Genomic DNA, 22,964 nt, shown 5'->3' on the forward strand with positions numbered 1-22,964 from the left:
TCCTGCCTCAGCCTCCCAAGTAGCTGGGACTACAGGCGCCCGCCACCATGCCTGGCTAATTTTTTTTGTATTTTTAGTAGAGGCGGGGTTTCACTGTGTTAGCCAGGATGGTCTCGATCTCCTGACCTCATAATCTGCCCGCCTCAGCCTCCCAAAGTGCTGGGATTACAGTGTGAGCCACCGTGCCCAGCCAAGAAATAGTAGAAATGTCTTATAGTGGTATTATGAGAAAACTCATGGTTTAAATGATAGGAAAACATTTTCACAAGAGGCATGCATTATTTTTGTCTGAAAAAAGTTCAAAAACAGACTTTTTTAAAATTCTAAATTTTATATTGAGCCAGACTTTCTGCCACCCTTTAATGGTGACAATTCCTTGCAATTCCTGCAGTTCCTTACATGTTTTATTTTCTTTGGAATTTAACTGAGTTTCAGATCTTTGGCTTCAAAGAGGGGACTAAATCCTGTTTGCCTTCATTTCCCAAATCATTTTTCATTATCTCCTACAACAAAATGCTACCTTTTCTGACACTTTTATGGTCTCCTTTTAAATGTTTCTAATGCAGAAGAAGCTTACTTGTTCTCACTACCCATTTGTTAAAATTTATTTTCGTATCTCTTAGTATTTCTTAACATGGTATATATCACAGAACATTTGTCACTCAATAAGGGCATAGCATATCCAATTTTTCATTCCAGTTTTTATTATTCTGCCATCTGTATTGCTTTTATTTGGGAAGTTTCCTATTTGTAAAGAATGATAGTTTTTCTTTCCTCTTAGTAGATCTATCTTGTTTATATTCTCATATTTAATGAAGACCTCATAGGATATATTTTAGCTGATCCAAGGGAATCCTATTATCTCTTTTCTGTACCATAAATATTGCATTCCATTCTTAAAATATTGATTTGATTGGTAATGCAAAAAGCTTTAGCACTCCAGAAAAAAATCTTTATATTTTCATTTATAACTTTCAATGACAGCAGAGTTCTTATTACACTTCAATTCTCTAAGTATATTGAATAAAGAGTAGAGAATTGTTCTTGGAGTTGGACCTATATTGATTCTAGTCCCTGCTCATTTATTTATTAGCTCTGTGACATTTATCTCTTTAATTCTGAGTTTCCTCATCTGAAAAATGAGAATAATAATGATACCTATATTACCACATTCCTATGAGAATGAAATGAACTGGTGCCCACAAACTTCTTACTTAGCTCAGTGCGTGGCACCAAAATAGTGCCCAATGAATATTAACTATTATAATTATCATCTAGTCCATGCTCTGGACTAAATGCTGTGGGGAATACAAAGGTGAGCAAAGTTAACTCTAATGGAGTAGATGAGCTGTATTTATGCTATAGTTAGAATATTTGTCCCCTCCAAATCTCACGTTGAAATTTGATCCCCAGTGGTTGGAAGAGGGGCCTAATGGGAGGTGTTTGGGTCATGGGGGCAGGTTCCTCATGAATGGCTTGGTGCCAGAGGTAATGAGTGAATTCTCGCTCTATTAGTTCATGTGATAGCTGGTTGTTTAGAAGAGCCTGGCATCCTTCCCCGCTCTCTCTCTCTCTTTTGCCTGCTCTCTCGCCATGTGACATAGCTGCTTCTCCTTCACCATCCCCCATCATTAGAAGCTTCCTGAGGTCCTTATTAGAAGCAGATACTGGCACCATGCATTTAGTAGAGCCTGCAGAACCATAAGCCAAATAAACCTGTTTTTTAAATAAATTGCCCAGCCTCAGGTATTCCTTTATAAAAATACAAATGGACTAAGACAATCTACAAAAAATTCAAGTATAAGGTAGAATGCATATGTGCTAGAGAAGAATACAAACAAAATGGTATGGAAAGATAGAGGAAGGGAATGTTCAATGAGAAGTTTTAGGGAAGATTTCATGAAGGAGAGAGAATTTGAACTAGATATTGAAAAATCAGAATTAATTTTCAAAGGCTTGGAGATAAATAGTATATTCTGCAGAGATAACCAAGTAAATGACATACAGATAGTCAATGGCCCAGAGTGGCTCTACTAGCTACATCCTTTTATGTTAATGGGTTTTTTACTTTTTTCAGAGAAAATTATATCCAGCATTTTTAATCTTTGGACTAATAACACCAGGTAGACACAAAGCTATTCCTGGAACATTGCTTTATTATAGATAGGAATTCCATAACCAATTACCTCCTATTTGCTAGAACACACTAACACAAATACATAAAAAATACAGACTAAACTATAATAGAAGGCAGTTTTCTCTGGTGTTCGTAGCACCTCTCTTCTACTAATTTAAAATATCTTCATCACTGAGGATGCCTCCTATTAAAATGTTATATCTGAGTTATACTAATAACTATGAAATTACCAGGTGTCTCTGCTTGAGTAGCTGGAATTAATTTTTTTGCCTCATAACTCTGGAGACTTCTCAGAAAGTGTAGCTAAAGGTTTATTCATCAAAATCCCCTTCTAATGAATCGACTCTGATGATTCTGCTGTTGTCAGAATGGATGTTCTAGGAAGTTGTCATCACACTTGACCGTAATGAAAATGCTGCCCTGGACCATCTCCCCAAACTATGTGTCCTCAGTATTGTGGGAGGAATCCACTTCATGATTTCTAACCAGGGTAGCCTCTGGAAGTACAAATGATTGCTGTAAAATTATAAACAGAGCAGCATCAGGCTTTGCTCTGATGTATCTTGTGAAGCCTTTGCTACTTCCAAATGAAGACTATCAAGAGAACCTTGAAACAATGCCCTTCTGGGAGCTCTTTCAGCAAGCATATTCTGAGGGCATATTCTGTTCCACTCTCTATGCATGGAGGATTCTTGTGGTGAGGAAGACATTCTTCATTGGTTTTAAAGAGCTCACCATTTAGCACAGTCAGCCACTGAGACAGGACTGCTAGATAACTACACAGGTTATGCATTGCATCATTTGTACACCTCATACAACCCTATGAGGTAGCCCTCAGGGTTCAAAAGGAATGCATCTATATTTTGAATACAGAGTGATATATATAATAACAAGAAATCCTGGATGTCTAATTGACTGTCTTCCCAAACAGCATAGCATATTACCTTTTTAGTCTCATCATTTATGTGCAGATTATGAAACATACATATTTATTAGTCAATAGAGTCCTTTCCTGCATTTGTACATTCTCCTCAGAACTCAGTTGTTCTACTTCACTTCCATAAGGCTGACTTGCAAGTCTGAATTTATAGTTGTGCTCTCTTTCCTAAATTTAGTTCGGTTAGTTATCTCCCTCCATAATTTACATTTAAATATCCCACTGTAACCTAAAACATAGCTTCCTTTGTTAATTTCTCCATTGCTATGAAGAAAAGTATTATTCCTCAGTAATTTGGGCTCAAAATATTACCCTAATCTCTGACTCCTTCTGTCTTCCTCAGTTCCATGACACATCAAAGTCTATTGATCAAAATTAGCTGGGCATGGTTGTAGGCACCTGTAATCCCAGCTACTCAGGAGGCTGAGGCAGGAGAATCGCTTGAACCGAGGAGGCGGAGGTTGCAGTGAGCTGAGATCACGCCACTACACTCCAGCCTGGGTGACAGAATGAGACTATGTCTCAAAAACAACAACAACAACAACAAAGCTCTGTTGATCTTGTTTGTCAATCATCCTACATTTGTTCTTTTCTTCCCATTCCCTTTACTACCATTTAGTCTAGGCAGTTGTCTTCTTATGACAAAAATTTCATAAATTATCTGGGCATGGTGGCTCATGCCTGTAATCCCAGCACTTTGGGAGGCCGAGTTGGGCAGATCACCTGCAATAAGGAGTTTGAGACAAACCGGTCTGGCCAACATGGTGAAACTCTGTCTGTACCAAAAATACAAAAATTAGCTGGGTGTGGTGGGGGCACCTGTAGTCCCAGCTATTTGGGAGACTGAGGCGAGATAATTGCTTAAACTCAGGAGACGGAGGTTGCAGTGAGCCAAGATCACAACTCTGCACTCCAGCCCAGCCTGGACGACAGAGCAAGACTTCCATCTCAAAAAAAAAAAACAACTCATAAATTGAGTGTTGTGCTCCAGAAGAATTTGAATATGATCTACTTTAATTTTGTCAGTCTGCCAGAAGTGGGCCTTATAATTCATTCCTTAGGAGAACTCACAAAAGGTAGGAAATTGAGGAAATTTGGGTGTTAGGAAGGTTTTGAAGTTAGTTTACAAAGAACATAATTGGAGCCCCAGTGACTAAGACCATAATGCTGTTGAGTGGCTGGCCAGATGGATGGATGGATGGATGGATGGATGGCTGGCTGGATGGATGGATGGATGGATGGATGAACATCAATTTTCTAGACCTTGGGGCACAAGGTTAGGATTGGATTGCAGGAGCAAGACAGAAAACTGAATTACATTATCTGGTCAGGCTTCGCTTAGGTTGATTTAACTCTTGCTAATCTCACTAATGAGTTAGACTTAAATCTTGCCTTGATTAGAGTCAAGGTAAGCCCCAAAACTGAAGGAAGAAGAGCATACCCTACAGATAGAGAACTTCAACTGGGAAAATTGGAAGGTCACAAGGACCCCAGAAGATAATTATCAATCCCACTCATTGTCTGTCAACTAAGAAAACTTAAAACTAAAACCTCCAGAGTAATAAACAGTTAGACTTCCTGCAAGGAGCATCTCACACAGAAGATAAAGCCTGGAAGAAAAGTCTGGGAACTGACATGAAGCACCATGTAGGCCACAAAAAGGAGCCGGAAATAATAGACTAAATGGTATAATAATAAGTAACGGGCCGGTAGCACAATCAACTAGAGTTCAGAAATGCAGTCTATGCTCTAACTGATTTCCTTTCCTGAAATATTTCATATTTGCTTGGGTGGCTCTATAATCATTTGGGTCCATCATGGAAATTTGTATTATTAATACACATTTTCTGTTAATACAAATAACATAAAAGTGGCTTAGATGACAAGCACATGTATTATTTTACACATCAAGCAGTCTTACATAACAAGAGGTAATACCCAGGGTTGATTAACTCAGTGGCTCAATGATATTAGCAAGGACCTGGGTTTTTAAATCTTTATTCTCTGCTGTAATCAGGATGTTGGCTTAGCCAGGATCTTAAGCTAGCTTTCCTTGGAGTTAATTTCAAGGTGGCTGCCTAAATTTCAGGCATTGCACATAGACCACAATATCTAGAAGCAGAAAAATCAAATACTCGTATCTTGTTTATCTTTTGAACATGGAAAATCTTCTCAGAAGCCCTGTGGCAGATGCTCTTTCCATTCCTTTGATTCCCAGGCCTAATCCTATCCCTTGGCAAGGAAAATGAAAACTTCCTGATTGCTATGTCATTCAAAGTCACCTTGGCGGGCGCCAGTAATCCCAGCTACTCAGGAGGCTGAGGCAGAGAATTGCTTGAACCTGGGAGGCAGAGGTTGCAGTGAGCCAAGATCGTGCTACTGCACTCCAGCCTGGGTGACAGAGCAAGACTCCATCTAAAAAAAAAAAAAAAAAAAAAAAAAAAGTCACCTTCTGAGTTTGGCAAGGACCCAGCCTTCTCTGAAGGACATATCTACTTAAAAGGAGACCAACCAATATCAGGGTTCTGTTGGCCTAGAAGCCTAGAAGAGGATGGGCATATGTATTAGCCAGGCAATCCATGGTGTCAGCCACAATGTCTGTTGGACACTTACAGAGCCTTGTGAACCTACTTTCAAAAGCAATGGCCATAGGCTGTAGGTCACCTTCATGGAATTCCATCTAGTGGCATTGCCCTTTAGCTCTAGGCTACAAGAAAACCAGCTCTACAGACTCTTTCTTGCCACTGGGGTGACCCTAACTTTTCCTACCTTGATGTTCTTTCTATTTTTTTTTTTTAGCAAATGTGGATATTTCCTCCCAAATGCTCCCAAATGAGGAAACAGTCAAATCACTTAGCTGTTCCAGTAACAAACGCGGGCACCACCTCACGTGTTTTTACCCCACAAACTTAATTGAGAAGTGTAGTGATAAAAAGCAATCATCTAGTCTCTGAATTCAGAATTTAAAAAGCAATGATCTGAAAATTGAAAGAATTCATTTAATAATAGATATTTATTGAGCACCTACTAATCATAAGGTACTGCTCTATATATGTGGGATATAGCAGTGAACAAAACAAAACAAAAATCCCTGACTTCAAGTATCTTACAATTTGTTGGTGGGAAACAAACCAATAAACAAGTGAATACATTTTTAAAGTATATATTATGTCAGATGGGGATACATGCTATGGGAAAAAAATAAAACAGGTGAGGGTGATAGGGAGTGTAGGGGTTTGCAAATATAAATAGGGTGATCAGGGTAGACCTCACTTAAGAAAGTAATATTTAAGCAAATACTTAAAGATTATGAAGGAACAAACCTTTCTGGGTGAGAATATGCCAAGTGCAAGGTCCAGAAATGGGCACATGCTTCGTATTTATAGGAAACAGTTAGCGAGGAGGCCACTGTGGCTCTAGTCAAGTAAGGACGAGTTCAGAGATCACAGAAAGCCTGTATGCTATTTAATGATTCTACTTTTACACTGCACAAGAGGGTATGGTTATTGAAGTGTTTGAGCACAGAAAATATGATCTAGCTTATATTTTGAAAGGTTCATTCTAACTGCTGTGTTGAGTATAGACTGTCAAAGGATGAAAGCAGAAGAGAGACTAATTAGGAAGCTGAGAGTTGATGTTGACTTGGACCAGAGTGGTAGTGGCAGAGGTGGTTAGAAGTCCAATTTTATTTTTTTCTAATTTATTTATTTTAATTGACAAAAATTGTATACATTTATGTGTACAACATGATGTTTTGAAATATGTATACATTGTGGATTGACTAAATTAATTATGAGGCAGTACATATGTTAATTATGTATAACTACCTCATATTTATACATGGTGTCAACACTTAAAATCTACTCTTAGCAATTTTCAAGCATATAATACATTGTTATTAACTCTAGTCACCGTGTTGTAGCCAATATTAAATATATCTTGAATTTTCTGCAAATTATAGATGTGAAAGGAAGAGTCAATGACTTTGACACTAAGTTTTTTTTAAGCCTCATTTTTTAAAATGTTTTCTTAAGGAGAACTTCAAACATATTCAAAAATAGAATAGTAAAATGACGCTCCATGTATCATCACTCAGCTTCAGTAATTACCAGGTCATGCTAATCTTATTTCCTGTATTCCTTCATTAACTTCTCCCCTTCCCATGTTAAAGCAAATCTCAGATATTGTAGTGATATCATTATATCAATATGTATTTCTAAGAGGAAATGACCTTTTAAAATATAATCATGATAATACTTTTCAAAAAATGTAACAAGAATCACTTAATATCATAGTATGATAAAATGGCCCATTGATGTTCAAATTACCATTGTCTCATAAATGTCATAAATGTTTTTGTTTATTTACACATGTTTGAATTGGATTCCAAATAAGAACTATATATTGTGATTGGCTGATATGTCAAGTCTTTTTTAATCTATAGATTCACCCTCCATCTCTGTTTCTTTTGGCTTTTTCTTTTTTTTTTTACAACTTTTTGGCTATTGTGGCTTAACCCCTGCCCTAACTTGATGTCTTAGTGTAGACTGATTGCCTTAGTAAGATGATTCTCCCTTCAGGTGTGATAAACCTATTCCTCAGTCCTATGTATTTCCTGTAAATTAGCTGTTGGATCTAAAGACTTGATCTGATTATTGTTCAATTTTTTTTTTAATTTCTCATTTTTATGGATATTTAGTGGGTATATGTGTTTATGGGGTACATGTAATGTTTTGATACAGGCATACAATGTGTCATAGTCATGTCAGGGTAAGTGGGGTATTTATCACCTCAAGCATTTATCATTTTGTTTGTTAGAATTACAGTTCAGTTTTTGGCAAACTGTTTTATTGTTATGGTACATTCATTCTTAGGAGGGACATAATGTTTCACTGTGTCTATTTTTATGATGTTAACAATTAGTGATGCTCAGTGCCTAGAGCCCATTGTTCATTAGGAGTTGCAAAATGATGATACTTTAATTCTACCATCTATCCTACGGTTATTAGCTGGACTAATTCATTAAAGAGAAACTTCCCCTTATCTACTATTAGATTACTCAATGGTACAGTTCATATAGGAAAGGAAGGATGAATGCTTGATTCTCCCTCTTTATGTACCAATTTTCAAAATAATGAATTGGTTTCCTGGCATCCTCCTAGGATAATCAATTATTTTTTTTTCATTTTTAGTATCATTATGAACAAGGCCTAGAATTTTTTAGTATCATTTTAACATATTTGCTATATCAATCCGTTGATTATCCTTAATTAGTATTCAGATTACTCTATTTTTGGCCTGTGGGAGGCCTGTCAAGTAGACTTCTGGATCCATTTGACATGAGCCTAGTATTTGATAGCTTCCTTTCTATCTGCTATGTCCAAATATTCCAGATTCATTTCTATATTTTTTGTTTCAGACCTGGAATCAGCTATTTCTCCAATAGCTTTACTTTTAGTAGGAAAAATATTTGGAGAACACAATCTAGGATCTAGGGTGCTCACTGCTACCAGGTTGGTGATTGTTTCTAGGCTTTTATAGTGGACAGAGCTTGGGGATTTTTTTAAGCAATAAAAATATTATTTCGTCACTTCCTATTCTAATTCTGGGCTAAAAGGTTTTAAACTTAACCTCTTCTTACATCTCTACTCCTTTTGCTCACCCAGTCAAGAATAATAGAATATCGCATTGTCTAGATGAAAAACCTGAGACTCAAGAGCTTGAGTAATTTGTCATTAAGTGGCAGAACCAGGGTTCAAATATGTATCTGTTTGACTCCAAAGTCTGTGCTCAAAGTCATCTTTAGAAAATTTGGGTTTAGCCAGAGCTCCTTTGGGAAGCCTAGGCAGGATGATGGGTTCAGCCCAGGAGTTCAAGACCAGCCCTGGCAACATAGCAAGACCCCATCTCTACAAACAACAAAAACAAAACAAAACAAAAACTAGCCAGGCATGGTGGCACATGCCTGTAGTCCCAGCTACTCAAGAAGCTGAGGTGGAAGGACCACTTGAGCCTGGGAGGTCAGGGCTGCTGGGAGCCATGCTGCCACCACTGTACTCCAGCCTGGGCAACAGAATGAGACCCTGTCTAAGAAAAAAAAGAAGCCACAGATCCCTTGCTGCAAGGCGTAGCATTTTTAGCAGAACTGCCAGGTAGAGAATTCAATTCAACTAACACGCATTGAGCACCTATTAATATTTTTATACAAAGTCTTGTTCACCTGTATGATACTGGTGTCTATAAACAAATTTGATTTGTTGATTTATCTACAAATCTAGATTTATCCAGAATGCAACCACTTTTCTCAACATTTCCTTTACTACCACTTTGGTCCTAGCCACCATCATGTTGGGTTAGATTATTGTAGTAACCTTGCTTGGATAATTATAATAGTGTCCTAACTGGTCTCCTGGTTTCTGCTCTTGCCCCCTGCAGTCTATGCCCAACATACCAACCAGAATGATCCTTTAAAACCTAAGTCAAAGCATGTCACTCCTCTGCTCCAGACCCTTTAAAGGATTTTCCAGTTGAGTGCAGTGGCTTACACCAGCACTTTGGGAAACCAAGGCAGGCAGATCGCTTGAGGTTAGGAGTTCAAAACCAGCCTGGCTAACATGGCAAAACCCCATCTCTACTAAAAATACAAAATTTGCCCAGATATGGTGGTGCGTGCCTGTAGTCCCAGCTACACCAGAGGCTGGGGTACAAGAATCACTTGAACCTGGAAGTTGGAGTTTGCAGTGAGCCAAGATCACTGCACTCCAGCCTGGGTGGCAGAGGGAGACTCTATCTCAAAAAAAAAAAAAAAAAAAAAAAAAGATTTTCCATCTCAGAGTAAAAGACTAAGTATTTCCTGTGACCTATCAAGCCTTTTTTTTCATGTTCTGAATTCTGTTGTTTGTATGACCTTATTTCTAATCTTCCACATATTTCCTCCACATACACCACTGTGACCTCAGTGCTGTTCCTCTAGTAGGTGAGTCAAGCTCTCACCACAGGTTTTTGCATTTGTTCTTCCCTCTCCTAGGAATGCTGTTCCAGTAGGAATCTCTGTGTTGAACTCCCTTGCTTTCATCAGTTTCTTATTCAAGTCACTGTCTCAGTGAACCCTTTTCTGACAATCCTATCTAATACCCACCTCACCTCACACATTGTATTCTCCCTACTCTGCTTTATGTCTTTTCTTAGCACTTAACGCTATCTAAAATACTATATATTTTACTTATTTATCTTGCTTATTGTCTTTTGCCCCACTATAATATAAACTCCCTGAAGTTGGGGATTTATTTTTGGTCTGTTTATTCACCAATTTATCCCCATTGCCTAGAACTAGTAGTCGGTGCTCAAAAAATACTTGTTGAATGAATGAGTGTACTTCTAAAGTTATAGCTTTAATAATTCTCCCAGGTAATCCAGGATTTCTTACATGATGCATATATTGTGGGCAACAAACATACTATGAGATTCCAGTTGTCTAATATTAGAATATTTTTAAAGGAAGAATAATCCTGTTTTGCTATCTTTCTTTTTCTCACACAGTCCTTCCTCCCCACCCCAGCGACTCCTGCTTGTACTTCATAGAATATTTCCTCTCTTGGGACTAGATATTTCTTTCTCTTTTCTTTATTTTTTTTCTCTTCTGGTTAAATAGCCACAGACTGTCCATTTGAACTGACTCTTGCTGGAAAGTGAGTCAGTGCAGCCTAGTGGAGAGCAGAGGCCGGAGCATTTGCATCTCCAGAATGTTTGTATTGACAAATGGCAGTCAGTTATTGACATTTTTGTCCCTTGGTGATACTTCAATTGGCTTATCTTTGCTGGTCAAATGCCTTAATTGTTCTGGCCTTTAATTCAGTCAAAGTTGGAGCTAGAGCAGAGGGGAAAGAGAAGGAGCCAGACTAACAGAACGTCAAGCTTGAGCTGGGAGGCTGCTGGCAACGATCAGCCTGTCATAATGTTATGATTTGTTCATTTTTATACCATTTATTAGCCTTTACTTGTTGTGCCATTTGGCCTCCAGGGCAGATAAAGTGCTGTCTAATTTGGTAGGTTTGCTTCTGTCAGAGCAGCCTCGACAGGGAAGGTGTTAGCTGCAGTGACAAATAATCAATAGCTGTCGTTGTCATGAGGAACGTGAGCAGTTGGGCCTTTCATCTGGAGGATTAGAGGTCTAATTGGATTGAGAATAGGGAGGGTGGGCTGTTGGGTAACCCTGTCAGCCTTGTGAAGCTGTCAAATGTCGGCCTTATTCATGGTGAAGGGAATAAGGAACCTTGTGCTTTCAGAACTGAGGAGAAAGGCATGTGAAAGCCCTTTATACAAAGGAATAGATCCTGAAGTTGATTCAACTAACATATGCTCCCTTTTAAACTTAATTAAATATCCCTTTAGATAATAAATCTATGGAACTTTAAATGATATTTTTAAGGTTGGATGTGTAATATACACACACATTCACACATAACGCTATACAAATCCAGGTTGGTTCTTTTGTCTTTGCTGATGCCAGAAGATAAACCACTTGAATGGAGGTGAAAAATGAAACTTTATGAGAGAAATTGCATAAGTTGTCATCTCATTGTCAGAATTAACAAGTGATAAGCATTTTTAATACTATTAATAGAAAAAATAAGTGAGACATTAAAAGGATAGATTAGTTAATAATGAAGTATGGATATGTGACAGTTATTTTTCTCCCCTGGTCATTTAGAAATGTGGTTTCTTATGAAACAAAATCTTTCATTTATTCCAACCTGAACCAATTCAAAAAAATGAAGAATTATGCATTGGCTAAATTACTTCTTCAAAGGAATGCCTAATTTTTTCTTCCTTAGCAAGTGACAGGATTGCATTTAAGTGATATCAATGGTATCATGTCCAATTCAGTCCCAAATTGTTTTTGTATATCCCTACATACTTACGCTGTACTCCTTTATATTTATACTATAATGCCATCATTTGGAGTATGAATGGAGAAGGTATTTGAGAAAAATGAGTTAGCGTGTTCCCTAATCTATGGAGCTCTTAATACTACCTCTGCAAAGCCAAGTAAATGACTTTAAATTCCACTAAATTTCATAGAAATTGAGCAAATTTAATAATGATAAATGTTAAACACAATTTTATAAAAAAAGTATAAATTTCTTTATGAATCCATTCTCTATGTACAAATTAAATTCAGTTCATTGCTGTTGTCCAAAAGCGTGTACAATTTTTTAAAAATGTTTTTACAATGTGGTAGGTACTAAGAGCATTTGTAAGCATCATCTATACAGTATATCTTTATGAAAGCCCTGAATAAAGGTGAGTTGACAGTAATGCCAAGAGTATGTGAATAGGCATTTCTAACTTATGGATTATATACTTGGTCCATCTCTATAAACCCATGGTCCCTTTTCTATAGTCATTCAAAGCCCAGCTAACCAATTTGAAATAACTTCAAAAAATACTCCAAAAGAACTAAATGCATATACAAAAGACACTAGATGGATGAACCTGGTTATCTCATTGGGCCCTTCAAACCCTGAGGTCCATACTATCTATTACCATTACAAATATTTCATTAAGTTCTTCCTGATCAGTGCTGGCTTGAAAATTCTATGATTTTACTCACTTGTGTAATCCACAGTGAAGATCAGCAAAATTCTCAATACTACTGACTAAGAATTTAGAATTATGGTTATCTAAAGTGCTTGCTTTGCTTGATCTAAGCTAGAAATATTTAAAATTTCAAACAATTATTCGTGATTACAGAAATTTCTCAGATTTCATGCAGTTCTTCTAGAGCTCTATCTGTGGAAGTATAATTGTGAGTACATTTATACTTAAGCAGAATTACTCATAGGAAATAGTAAGGTCAGCCAAACACAATGGCTCACATCTGTAATCCCAGCACTCTGGGAGACCAAGGCCAGAGGATCAGTTGAGCCCAGAAGTTTGAGACCAGCCTCAGCAATGTAGTGAGACCCTGTCTGTACAAAAAAAAAAAAAATTTAAATTAGCAGTCATGTTGGTTCACAGCTGTGGTCCCAGCTACTTGGGAGGCTGAGAGGGAGGATTGCTTGAGCCTAGGAGGTCGAGGCTGCAGTAAGCTGTAATCACACCACTGCCCTCCAGCTTGGGTGACAGAGCAAGATTCTGTCTCAAAAAAGATAAAATAAAAAAGGAAATGGTAAGATCAGATTTGATATCCTTGCAAAAGGAGTTCAAAGTTTAAATAGGTTTTAATAGGTTTGTATTTGGGGTTTTGATGAGAACATACTTTCTATGACCTATGAACAAAATTGTTGCTCTTGAGGTTAGATTAGAATATTTTGTTGCTTTGTAACTCCTTGTAATCCTTATTATTCACTCAACAAATATTTGTGCAAAAGCCACTGTGCTAAGTTATGGAAATACAACCATGACAGGGACTGTCCTGCCCTCAAAGAAGTTCATAGTTTAATGGGGACAACAGATAAGCTAAATGGGTAATGAAAATATAGTATTCCTGTGTTAAATGCTAGGAAAGGACTAAGCCTAGGTATATCATAGGAAAATGTAAGAGGGGCATCTAAGCCATCCTGGGGTGTTGTGGTCAAGAATGGCTTCCTTCAATAGATAGCAACTATGCTAAGTGGAGAGGAGAAAAGAGATGGGAAGCCCATCCCCAAGGAGTATTCCCTCCATTCCCTTGGAGTATTCTCAAGGAGGGAAAGAATATGTACAGTCACGTGCCACATAATGACATTTTGTTTAACTTCAGACCACATATACAATGGTGGTCCCATGAGCCGTCACACGCAGCCTATTTTTTATCTTTCATAGAATATTTTTACTGTACTTTTTCTATGTTTAGATATGTTTAGACACATGAATACTTACCATTGTGTTATATTTACCTAGAGTATTCAATACAGTAATATACTGTACAGGTTTGTAGTCTAGGAGCAACAGGTTATACCATATAGCCTAGGTGTGTAATAAGTTATAACATCTAGGTTTGTGTATACTATGATGTTCACACTATGACAAAATCACCTAATGATACATTTTGCAGAACATATTCCCATTGTTAAGCAACATATGACTATAGCTCAATATGTATGTATTATTGACTATGAGGTAGAAAACATAGAGAGATGTTATTGGATAAGTAAAGTGGGATCAGACCGTGAAGTGTCTGTCCTACATGGAGGACAATAAATAAATTTGAATATTTACTGAAGAGTTAGATTTAAAACTTGAATATTGATTAAATTGGACTAAATGAAAGGGATTTGCAACTAACCACTGCCCTTCTGATCACCAAATTCATATACCTTTCCTACTTCCTCATACCTCTTGACAAAATTGGTACATTTTACCTTCTTTATAATTTTCTCCATGCATCTCTTTCTTTTCTCTGATGTATATCAGGTATAACCTTGGCAAAAGTATTGGACTGATACAAATCAGAAGACCTAGATTCATGACTTAGGTTTCGCTTCTTTCTAACAGAGTGATTTTAGGCAAGTTTTAAGTTTAAATACTCTGGACTTCTGTTTCCTATTTTTTAAATTTGTGGCAATACTTAGGTTCTTACAGGAGTTAAATAAGTTAATAGATTTGAAAGGACTGTGTAAAACTTTTGATTATGTTAAGGGACACATAGTCTAAAGAGTCCTGACTTAGATCACAAAATGATAAGGCCCTTGAGCATGTAAAAAAAAAATGTATTCAAGCAGATTGAAGTTAAAATTAAGAAATGTCAACCAAAACACTTAGGTAACAGTCCTAAGAATAACATTGGACCCTTATGTATGAATCTTAGCCCTTTTTATCCCATAATTATTCATGAACAACTTTACCCCTGTTATTCTATAAGCTTCTAGAATATAGAATCCTATCAAATTTATCTTTATATCTTCCTACAATGCCTTGCACAAAACAGGTGCTAAATAAATACCTTCAAGGAATGAAACAATGAATTCTTGTAGTGTCAGAATTCGTTCTGGATACAGTTTAATATCTAACATCCTTGGATCATTTCGTTTTCTATTTTTCAGTTTTGCAGAGATGTTTAAAAATACCACTACTTCTCTAAAATCTTTTATTGTTCCAACTTTGGAATCTATTAATGAGATATAGCATTTAACTCAGTGAGAAAGGACAGAAGCTTGGTACTGGTCTCATCTACTTGGACAAGGAAAGCTCTAAGAGAAGCTGGTTACAGAGGTTCAGCAGGAGGGGACACTGAGCTGCATAAAGATTATAGTTTATCTGTAATCAAGGGCAGCTATTGTTAGCACAAGATTTAAAAACAAGTAGATAGAGAGTCAGATAATACTTGTGAGTCCACTACAGGTAGGCAGTGGGCAACTTGAAATTCTGTCCAAGAGTAGGAGGGTTCCTTCCAATCACCAGCCAGGATAGAGCTTAAGATTGAGTGGCTATTCCACCCAGTGAGTCAGATTATTAGTTCGATAGAGTGAATTGGCTGCTTGGGGGAAAATATGAAAGCCCAGTGATAATCACTAGATTTGAAATCACTAGATACCAAGTCCCAGGTTATAATAGTTGGATGGATGGCTCAAGGTGTGTGCTTTCTTAGTGGTCAGTGCACGGCTACCATTGTCTTAGATTAACTTAGTTAGAAGGATGAAGATGATTGAGATGGCCTAAGTACTTCTCACATCATCAAGATTGATACAGCAGTACTCAACCATCTAGAAAGCCTTTAAAGTAGCAATGGCTTTTGAAAATGGTGTAGTAGCTCCTATTGGATCAGCCCTCCAGTAGATAACATTTATAAACTCTGAACAAAATATAAAAACAACTATCTGGAGGAATTGAAGAATGACCAAGTAGGCAGAAATTGTAGTGTAATCAGCCCTTGGAAGACCGTAAGAAGAGGATAGCACTGGGTGAGTTTCCACTTTTATAACAGGGCCTACTCAGTTCTTCAAAGAGGATGAAAACTGAGTAGAAATCTGCATTCTTACTTTTTGAAGAATCAAAGGACAGCATTTGGGGCAATGGCTGTAAGTCAGAAGAGATATTTCAGGCTGGGTGCAGTGGCTCACACCTGTAATCCCAGCACTTTGGGAGGCCAAGGCAGGTGGATCACTTGAGGTAGGGAGTTCGAGACTAGCCTGGCCAACATGGTGAAACCCCGTCTCTACTAAAAATACAAAAAGTTAGCTGGGCATGGTGGTGCACACCTGTAATCCCAGCTACTCAGGAGGCTGAGACAGGAGAATCGCTTGAACCTGGGAGGCAGAGGTTGCAGTGAGCCAAGATGGTGCCATTGCACTCCAGCCTGGGTGACAGAGTGAGACTTCATCTCAAAAAAAAAAGAGAAATGAAAAACAGAAGAGAGTTCCAGAACAGAGAAATTCATATAAGGGAAGGCCTAACCTCTACATATAAACTGCCAAAATCTCTGGCTAACCCCTAACCTAAACAGATGGGGAAAAAGTCAGGCAGCCAAGCTAAGGCTAAAATAACTCATCAGCAATTTAGCTGCTGCCTGCCTATGCAGGAAAAACATAATTTAGAGTTTGGGTTCAGCCAAAGTATCTGCCTGCTAAAACAAAAAATGAATAGTCTTCAGCATAACATAACAGAATCCACAGTCTTTACAACACATCATTTTCAGTGTCTAAGATATTCTCAAATATTGCTAGACATGAAGACAAACAGTAAACTGTGTTCCATACTCACGAGAAAAAGTAACAATGGAGAACAACTATCTTTGTTGTTCTAGATTTTAATGAGCAGACAAGGAATTTAAAGCAGGTCTTTTAACTCTGCTTAAGGATGCAAAGAAAAAATATGTTCATAATGAATAAACAGATAGGATGTCTTGCAGAAAAATAGAAACTCTATAAAAAGAACTAATGGAAATTCTAGAACTGAAAAATACAATATCTAAAGATTCACTAGAAGGGCTTATCAGCAGATTGGAGATAAAGAAGAGTCAGTGAACTTGAAGATAGATCAATAGAAATTAACCAATCTTTAAAAAAAAAAAAGAAGCGAATATACTAAGAAAAAAGTGAGTCTCAGTGATTTGTAGGACAATATTGAAAGACCAAACTGTTTGTAATTACAAAGATAGGAGAGAGAGAATGGGGCAGAAAAATAATTAAGAAAATGATGGCTAAAAATTGCCCAAACTTGGTGAAAGACATACATTTAATTATTCAAGAAACGTAATGAACTCCAATAAGATAAATACAAAGAAAATCTTGGCCGGGCGTGGTAGCTCATGCCTGTAATCCCGCACTTTGGGAGGCCGAGGCAGGCGGACCACCTGAGGTCAGGAGTTGGAGATCAGCCTGGCTAACATGGTGAAACCCCGTCTCTACTAAAAATACAAAATTAGCTGGGCATGGTGGTGCGTGCCTGTAATCCCAGCTACTCGGGAGGCTAAGGCAGGAGAATTGCTTGAACCCAGGAGGAGGAGGTTGCAGTGAGCCAGAATCGTGCCACTGCACTCCAGCCTGGGCGACAGAGTGAGATGCTGTCTCCGAAAAAAAGAAAATCTCACCTGAAAATACCCTAATCAAATTGCTGAAAACCAAAGATGAAGAGAAACTCTTAAAAGCAGCCAAAGGGCTGAACTGAGCTGGTTGCCTTCTGTTACTGTGGGGGAACTCATTTCTTCCCAACTTCTTCATACTTTCACTTCTGGAGCTCATATTCCTCTGACATCTTCCAGAAAAAGAGTCTTAAAGCCTTAGCCTTTTTTACAGTCCAGCTCTTAAATTTTTTCCTCCCCTTTTTCAATAATAACATGAGTGTGCATCCAGCTTGTCCCCAAAGCCTGCCTTGCTCTGAAGCATCCAACTGTAAAGACTCTTCGCCAATGTCTGTGATTTGTGGGCCTGAAACAAACTATCCATCCTCGCGTATATCTTCTGCTGAGATGCCTCACACAGAGTCTGGACAGCCTTAATTCTTTCACCAGTCCCAAAGGCAGACAACTCACTTCTGCAGAGAAGAGCACCGCAAAAAAGGAAGACAAAGTCCTGGTCAAGAAACAGACGACCAGAACTGTGTTCTCTTCCACCCAGCTGTGTGTACTCAGTGATAGATTTCAGAGACAGAAATACCTCAGCCTCCAGCAGATGCAAGAACTTTACAGCATCCTGAATCTTAGCTACAAACAGGTTAAGACTTGGTTCTAGAACCAGAGAATAAAATATAAGAGGTGGCAGAAAAACAGCTGCCCAAAGGATAGCAATGGTGTGACTCCAAAGGCCTGAGCACCTACCTACCCCAGCCTCTATTCTCCCTGCCCCCAAGGATGCTTGGCAAACACTTCTGGGAACCTTTCAATGCGGAGCAACCAGACCTGTAGCAGTTCAGCCTGGGGCAACCAGACCTGGAACATCCAGTCCTAGAACAGCCATTCCTGAACACTCAGACCTGGTGCACCCAATCCTGGAACAGTGAGGCCTGGAACAATCCCTTCTATAGCTATGGAGAGGAATCTCTGCAAGTCCTGCATGCAGTTCCAGCAAAATTCTTTTCTCAGTGACTTGGAGGCTGCCTTGGAAACTGCTGAAGAAAGCTACAATGGAATACAGCAGACCACTAGGTATTTTAGTACTCCACAAACCATAGATTTATTGCTAAACTATTCCAAGAACATGCAGCCTGAAGATATGTAAAGATGAGTGAAACTGATATTACTTAATTTCAGTCTGAGCACTGGCTGAATCCTTCCTCTCCCCTCCTGCCTCCCTCATAGGATTTTTCTTGTTTGGAAGCCACATGTTCTGCCTTCATATCTTTGTTTCCTTTATGCCTATCAAGTCGATTTTGTGGAGGGTGGGGTATAATTGGAGCCAAATCAGAGAGATTTCTTTTTTTCCTATGGGATCTTTCTGGAGAAAAAAGGTTTTAATAACCTTGGCTGCTAAGGACAACATGATAGAAGCTGTCTCTGGCTATAGATAAGTAGATATAATACTAGTTTGAATATCTTTAGAATTTAGAACCTAGCCTCAAGAATAGGAAGTAAAAGTACAAATTGATGTGGTGAAGGTGTATTCCCATTTTCTGGGATTGGGAGGCTTTGCTTATTTTTATTTTTATTTATTTATTTAGAGACAGAGTCTCGCACTGCTGCCCGGGCTAGAGTGCAGTGGCATGATCTCGGCTCACTGCAACCTCCACCTCCCGGGTTGATGTGATTCTCCTGCCTCAGCCTCCCAAGTAGCTAGGATTACAGGCACACACCACCACACCCAGCTATTTTGTTGTATTTTTAGTAGAGACTGGGTTTCACTATGTTGGCTGGACTGGTCTTGAACTCCTGACCTTGTGATCTGCCTGCCTCAGCCTCCCAAAGTGCTAGGATTACAGGCATGAGCCACCGTGCCTGGCCTTACTTACTGTTAAAAACCCAATTATTAAGGTGAAGGATTAAGCTGTAACATACTTCACTGATTTCATCAGTCCCTTTGGCTCTGTGTTTTACTATAGCCCCTAATTGGTTGATTATGCTAATATTTATAGACAGTGGTCTTGTATTTGCTGCATCACAATGACATCAGTACTAGTTTGCCTGGTTTAAGTACAAATGAATAAAACAACCATATCACCTTTTAAAAAAAAGCAGCCAAAGAAAAAGACATGATGATCCCCTAACCAAGGGAAACCGTGAGGCACTGTGCCATGAGGAACTGTGCATTCCGGTCCAGATACTACGCTTTTCCCACAATCTTTGCAACCCACAGATAAGGAGATTCCCTTGGGTGCCTACACCACTAGGGCCCTGGGTTTCAAGCAAAAAACTGGGCGGCCATTTCGGCAGACACCAAGCTGCCTGTGGGAGTTTTTCTTCATACCCCAGTGGTGCCCGGGAACATCAGCGAGAGAGCACCATTCACTCCCCTGGAAAGGGGGCTGAAGCCAGGGAGCCAAGTGGTCTAGCTCAGCAGATCCCACTCCCACAGAGCCCAGCAAGCTAAGATCCACTGACTCGAAATTCTCGCTGCCAGCACAGCAGTCTGAAGTCCACCTGGGACACTCTAGCTTGGTGGGGGGAGGGGCGTCCCCCATTACTGAGGCTTCAGTAGGCAGTTTTCCCCTCACGGTGTAAACAAAGCCACCAGGAAGTTCAAACTAGGTGGAGCTCACCACAATGCAGCAAAGCTACTGCAGCCAGACTGCCTCTCTAGATTCCTCCTCTCTGGGCAGGGCATCTCTGAAAGAAAGGCAGAAGCCCCAGTCAGGGGCTTACAGATAAAACTCCCATCTGCTTGGGACAGAGCACCTGGGGGAAGGGGCGGCTGTGGATGCATCTTCAGGAAACTTAAATGTTCCTGCCTGCTGGCTCTGAAGAGAGCAGCAGATCTCCCAACACAGTGCTCAAGCTCTGCTAAGGGAAAGGCTGCCTCTTCAAGTGGGTCCCTGATTCCCGTGCCTCCTGACTGGGAGACACCTCCCAGCAGGGGCTGACAGACACCTCATACAGGACAGCTCTGGCTCGCGTCTGGCAGGTGCCCCTCTGGAACAAAGCTTCCAGAGGAAGGAACAGGCAGCAATCTTTGCTGTTCTGCAGCCTCTGCTGCAGATACCCAGGCAAACAGGGTCTGGAATGGACCTCCATCAAACTCCAGCAGACCTGCAGAATAGGGGCCTATTAGAAGGAAAACTAACAAAAATAAAAGAATAACATCAACATCAACAAAAAGGATGTGCACACTGAAACCCCATCCAAAGATCACCAACATAGAAGACCGAAGGTGGATAAATCCACGAAGATGAGGAAAAACCAATGCAAAAAGGCTGAAAATTCCAAAAACCAGAACACCTGTTCTTCTGCAAAGGATCACAACTCCTCACCAGCAAGGGAATAAAACTGGACAGAGAATGAGTTTGATGAATTGACAGAAGTAGGCTTCAGAAGGTGGGCAATAATAAACTCCTCTGAGCTTGTTCTGTAAAGGAACGTGTTCTAACCCAATGCAAGAAAGCTAAGAACCTTGAAAAAAGGTTAGAGGAATTGCTAACTAGAATAACCAGTTTAGAAAAGAACATAAATAACCTGATGGAGCTAAAAAACACAGCAGGAGAACTTTGTGAAGCATACACAAGTATCAATAGCTGAATCGATCAATTAGAAGAAAGAATGTCAGAGATTGAAGATCAACTTAATGAAATAAAGTGTGAAGACAAGATTAGAGAAAAAAAGAATGAAAAGGAATGCACAAAGACTCCAAGAAATATAGGACTATGTGAAAAGACCAAATCTATGTTTGATTTGTGTACCTGAAAGTGACAGGGAGAATGGAACCAAGTTGGAAAACACTCTTCAGGATATTATCCAGGAGAACTTCCCCCACCTAGCAAGAGACCAACATTCAAATTCAGGAAATACTGAGAACACCACTAGGATACTCCTCAAGAAGAGGAACTCCAAGAAGCATAATCGTCAGATTCACGAAGAGTGAAATGCAGGGAAAAATGTTAAGGGCAGCCAGAGAGAAAGGTCGGGTTACCCACAAAGGGAAGCCCATCAGACTAACGGGCGATCTCTCTACAGAAACTCTACAAGTCAGAAGAGAGTGAGGGTCAATATTCAACATTCTTAAAGAAAAGAATTTTCAACCCAGAATTTCATATCCAGCCAAACTAAGCTTCATAAGCGAAGGAGAAATAAAATCCTTTACAGACAAGCAAATGCAGAGAGATTTTGTCACCACCAGGCCTGGCTTGCAAGAGTTCCTGAAGGAGGCACTAAATATGGAAAGGAAAAATCGGTTGCAGCCACTGCAAAAACATACCAAATTGTAAAGACCATCGACACTGTGAAGAAACTGCATCAACGAATAGGCAAAATAACCAGGTAGCATCACAATGACAGGATCAAATTCACACATAACAATATTAACCTTAAATGTAAATGATCTAAATGCCCCAATTAAAAGACATGGACTGGCAAATTGGATAAGGAGTCAAGACCCATTGGTGTGCTGTAATTCAGGAGACCCATCTCACCTGCAAAGACACACACAGGCTCAAAATAAAGAGATGGAGGAATATTTACCAAGCAAATTGAAAGCAAAAAAAAAAAGCAGGGGTTGCAATCCTAGTCTCTGATAAAACAGACTTTAAACCAACAAAGATCAAAAAAGACAAACAAGGGTATTACATAATGGTAAAGGAATCAATGCAACAAGAAGAGCTAAATATCCTAAAAATATATACACCCAATACAGGACCACCCAGATTCATAAAGCAAGTTCTCAGAGACCTACAAAGAGACTTAGGTTCCCACACAATAATAATGGGAGACTTTAACACCCCACTGTCAATATTAGAAAGATCAATGCAACAGAAAATTAATGAGAATATTCAGGACTTGAACTCAGCTCTGGACCAAGGAGACCTAATAAACATCTACAGAACTCTCCACCCCATATCAACAGAATATACATTCTTCTCAGTACCACATTCCACTTTATTCTAAAATTGACCACATAATTGGAAGTAAAACACTCCTCAGCAAATGCAAAATAATGGAAATCATAACAGTCTCTCAGACCACAGTGCAATCAAATTGGAACTCAGGATTAAGAAACTCACTGAAAACCACACACAACTACATGGAAACTGAACAACTTGCTCCTGAATGACTACTGGATAAATAATGAAATTAAGGTAGAAATAAATAAGTTCCTTGAAACCAATGAGAGCAAAGACACAATGTACTAGAATCTCTGGGACACAGCTAAAGCAGTGTTTAGAGGGAAATTTATAGCACTAAATGCCCACAGGAGAAAGTGGGAAAGATCTAAAATCGACACTCTAACATCACAATTAAAAGAACTAGAGAAGCAAGAGCAAACAAATTCAGAAGCTAGCAGAAGACAAGAAATAACTAAGATCAGAGCAGAACTAAAGGAGATAGAG

General features: G+C 38.9%; 1 protein-coding gene and 1 pseudogene across 7 annotated transcripts in view; both read left to right on the plus strand.

Annotated features, from left to right (window-relative positions):
- INVS (inversin) overlaps window positions 1-22,964 on the plus strand; it is a 203,359-nt gene that overhangs the window by 54,881 nt on the left and 125,514 nt on the right. The window lies entirely within an intron of this gene.
- Window positions 1-22,964, plus strand: part of LOC129047954 (homeobox protein NANOG-like) — a 28,118-nt pseudogene continuing 5,154 nt past the window's right edge.

Source organism: Pongo abelii, chromosome 13 (genome assembly GCF_028885655.2).
Source record: "Pongo abelii isolate AG06213 chromosome 13, NHGRI_mPonAbe1-v2.0_pri, whole genome shotgun sequence".
NCBI lineage: Eukaryota > Metazoa > Chordata > Mammalia > Primates > Hominidae > Pongo > Pongo abelii.